The following is a 4,949-nucleotide window of genomic DNA, read 5'->3' as shown; positions in this document are numbered from 1 at the left end:
ATGCACTGCGACTCACCGAGTATAAAGGAAATGCCGCAGTATCTTTTCGCAACAGGAGCATCCTAGTTAAATAGATCCACGTGTGATTTTAGTGTGTTACTCTATAGTCTACACACTCGATCTGCTGTTATATTTAGATGTAGAAACGTCAAATGTTGTGTCTGGGATGGTAATCGATAAGTGATAGAATGTTTCAAGTAATCAGCCCTATTAACGTCTCACTTCCATCAAACTGACCGGGTCTACTTATCATTCATAATGACCTGTGTGCTCTACAGGAGTCAGAGCGTCATACTTTTTTACTTCCCAATTTTACCAGGAAAGGAAAAACTAGATTATACATTATAGAAATAAAAACACTCATGGTAAGTAAAAACATTATGAGATAGTAAGTCAGAAATTTGAGTAATGAGATAGTAATTCAAAATGTTTACTTTCTAAGTGGAAGTAGGATACAAAAGTAAAATACAGAGGTGAGGGGAGGAACGTATGCAGTAGCCAAGCACCTCCTTCTGTGCACCTGCTATGGCATGTAATGTACTATAAAGAGTTGGCTATATACTTTATAATTTGATGTTCATTTACAGGCAGTGGTCCCCACAGCATAATATAATGTCAATGACTTGGTCGTAAAAAAAAAATATGATTTTATTTTTTTATTATTAGTATTATTATTAAATGAGTGACTGTAATATACATACATTTTTTTTAAATCAAAATCTTTTTATTTAGTTTCCAGTATAACAACGTACAAAGATGTCGATTTGTTAAAGACAGGTTATATGAAAGGAATAAATAAAAAACAGTGTATGCCACATATATCAAACCAACAACAATAAAAAAAAAAGATCAGAATACTCAAAAGAATCCCTCCCAAATCACTGCCAGTGAGCATATGTCAGTATCAGCCTGTCACAATGATAATCCACGATAAGTGAATGGATTGACTGTAATTCCATTAAACTGTGCTTGATTAATAAGTATTTATAAAGCCTCCCCATGCTTTCCGAAAACCTTGCATTTGAATGCTGAAGTGAGAACTTGATTTTTTCAAGCTTTAGGCAGGACATAATATCTGTCAGCCATTGTGTATGAGTAGGCGGGGCAGGTTCTCTCCACATTAGCAGAATTGCTCGCCGGGCCAGAAGAGAGGCAAAAGATATAGTGCGTCATTTATCTGCAGTTAATCTAACCTCCTCTTCAGTGACCCCAAAAAGAGCAATTAGAGGCTTTGGTTCCAATATAATGTTAAACACCTGAGATAATGTTTGGAAGACTTCCATCCAGAACTTGGGCTGGGACATGACCAATAATAAGAGAGGCATCAGAAATTTTACATTTAACGCAGAGTGGGCTAACGTCAGGGTACCTAGTAGATAGTTTGGCTGTTGAGATATGAGCCCTATGAACCACTTTGAATTGGATAAGGCAGTGGTGAGCACATAGAGATGTGGAATTAACCAGTTTAAGAACGGAACTTCATGTATCTTCTGACAAAGAGAAACCCAGGTATTTTTCCCATGCTGCCTTGATCCAACATCCTGCCATATAAGGCAGAGACAAGTCTCTTCTGAGATGGGTTTAAAGAAAGAACTATATCAACAAGGGAAGTGTCTGCTGATATAGAAGAGCTGGACATCTTAGACAACACAAACAAGACATTTTGTCTTGTTTGCAAATATCTGAAAAAGTCTGACTTTGGAAGACTGAATTTGTCGCTTAGTTGTTCGAATGATGCTAAAGTGTTACCTATAAACAGGTCCTTGAAGCGAACAAACCCTTCCTATGCCACTCTTTAAAGACAGGATCATGCGTTGATGGTTTGAAAAGATGGTTTGATGCAATAGGGCTCAGGTTTTGGTGTCAAGAAATGGCCAAACTTGTTTAGAATTCTGCAAATTGAATTTAACTTTATTTGCCACCTTTTTTACATGACTTTTGAATGTTAGGGTGGAGTCATATATGACTCCTAGATACTTGAATTCATTAACAATATCAAGCTCCTGTCCTCTAAGGAACACATTAGAATGTGACACCTTCACGTTTTTTTTGGTAAACGCCATTTTTTGGTGTTTAGGTAGAGACATGACTTAGTGAGCCAGTCATCAATGTGAGCCATTGCAGATGTAAGTGTGGATGCTATCTCTTGGTAGGTCTTAGCATATGTAAAGATTACAGCATAATCTGCATACATCTGAACATCAACATTTTTACATGCCTCTGGCAGATCATTTATATACAGTGTAAACAGGATTGGACCAAATATGGAGCCTTGGGGGACCCCTACTGGACATTCACAGAGTGGGGACTTTGAATCATTAATACGAACACATTGCTCTCTACTGGACAGGTATGATTTTATACAGTTGAGCGCTTGCTCAGAGAAATTAAAATATGTTAATTTAGATAAAAGAACTTCATGATTAACAGTATCAAAAGCTTGCTTTAGGTCTAGGAAGACAGCACCAACATAAGAACTCTTATCTAGATAGCCTTTAACATTTTCCAAAAACAAACAGTTGGCTGTTTCTGTTGAGTGATGGGCCCTGAGTGAATTATTGCTTTTATTGAGATGTTGAATCAGTAATTTAGCCACCCATTTTTCGACTATTTTAGAAACAACAGGCAAAATACTGATTGGCTGATAATTGGCCATATCTGATATTTCACCTGATTTAAAAATGAGTGTGATCAGGGCCATCTTCCATGCTGATGGCACAATGGATTGTCTTAAGGACTGATTAATCAGATATGTAATAGGCTGTAGAAGGGTCTCACTTAAAAAAATTGTATCAAAGCCATAGATATCCATGCATGCCTTAGAATTTGCTAAGCCACTGATATTTGCTACTTCTGTTTCAGTTATTTGTTGTAGGTGGAAAATCGGCTGTGCATAATTAACGGAGCAAGTAAAATAGCTAGGTGAATTAAAAAGTTGGGTTATTTCATGAACAGAGTCTAGAAGGAGGTGTTTAGTTCTGTAGATGTGAAAATAACCGCTCGAAAAAACCTACATCTTCAACATTAGGGGCATATACATTGACAAATACCACTAGGGTATTATATAATTTTCCATCCACAATTACATACCGACCAAACTTGTCAGAGATCACATTATGTGGCACAAAGGAAATGTTCTGGCTGATAAGGGTTGAAGCTCCTCTGGCTTTAGCCTGAAAGGAAGAGTGAAACCCCTGCCTCACCCAATCTGACAAGAGATGGCCATTGTCCGAGCAGAGTTTCATGCATAAAGGCTATTTCTGTTTTGAATTGTTTGAGATGAGAAAATACCTTTCTTCTTTTAACAGGATGATTTAAACCTTTGACATTCCAGCTCACTAGATTAAGGTGTCTATCCATGCATAATAAATAAAAAAGTTAAGTTGTAGGCCTACTGTAGATACAATGAATCAAATGACTGAAAACAAAGCAACAGGTCAGTACAGGTTGAAAGTGGCTAGTGTAAAATAATGCTTAAATGTATTGCTAAAGTGTTACTGGCAGTGACAACCCCCCCCCACCCCACCCAAGAAAGCTGCTAAAAAAATAAAAAGTAGCAAGCTCTTGCAAACAAACATTTTAATATACATAAATTTGAATCAGCAATTTGTTCAGTGTTAATTGCTGAAACATGCAAGGACTTTCAAGTAACAAACAAATAAAACTCAATATAATACTTTTGCAATACCAACCATAAAATAAATAAAAATATTTAGAGGTTTATTATAGCTACTGTAGTAGATAGATCAAGATGCATGAAGCGTACAACAAACACCCAGGAAATAACTTTTGGCCTTCAAAATAAGAGTTAGCTAAAATAAAACGAAAACGAAACAAATAAATTACCATACAAGGGTAAAAGGGTAAATCATGCAAATCAATGACAAATAGATTAATAGTAGTTTTGCATGAACTCTATGTTGCACAACGTTTACATAAAATGCAAATTGTAATAATTTCAGTCAACTGTGAATTCCATGCAAAAACATATGGGGATAACATTCATAATTCTATTCTTATGTGTAAATAAATGTGGGAAGAAATCTCTTCATTTTAATTTACTTCTGTAGTTACCAGCACTATATCACTGGGTAATATATTCCCTGTCTGGGGTGTTACTTTTATAATCAGTAGTTTTTATTATTTTTGCAGTTGAAAGAATCTGTTTTGATGTGTCTGTTTAGTTAAATTTCATATGTATACAACAGAGACTGTCACTGAACTGTAAAGTTTTGGCAGAAAGAATAAGTAATGTATATCAATTATATAATATATAAAAATGTGGGTTTCTTATTTATAGAATATATGTTTTTTTAATAGAACCATTATAGTTGTATTTAACTGAACGTCAACGCAACTATTTATATACAGTATATACATATATATATATATATATATATATATATATATATATATATATATATATATATATATATATATATATATATATATATATATATATATATTCGCTTAACTGAATTTAGCTTGCAGGCAGGTGAAACACTACAAAAACACACAGACTTGAACAGAAACATTACAAAATACATAAAACATATGAAAAAACGTGTAAAACAAATGCTAAAATCCACCACATCGGCTACCACTAAAGGATGTGCATTACCATTCAACCCAAACATTAATTGTTAAAATATAAATACAGAAACATCCATATTGTCACCCACCAATTTTAGAATAGAATAGATAGAATAGATATTTATTGTCATTGTTTTCAACATTAAAACATAGTAGAGCAACTCTCATTATGACACAAAGAAATATAATATTACAATAGTAATATATAAAATAACAACAAAATAGAAAATTTAAATAGTAAAATATTTGAAATATAACAATCAAGAATAAACACGATGAGGTGGCACTATGTACATACGTTATTGCACTTCCAGTTTTGGGGGTTTATTGCACATAAGTCTTTATAGAGGGAGAAG

This window comes from Sander lucioperca, chromosome 17, assembly GCF_008315115.2.
Source record: "Sander lucioperca isolate FBNREF2018 chromosome 17, SLUC_FBN_1.2, whole genome shotgun sequence".
Lineage (NCBI taxonomy): Eukaryota > Metazoa > Chordata > Actinopteri > Perciformes > Percidae > Sander > Sander lucioperca.
Note: the sequence above shows the minus strand (reverse complement) of the source record.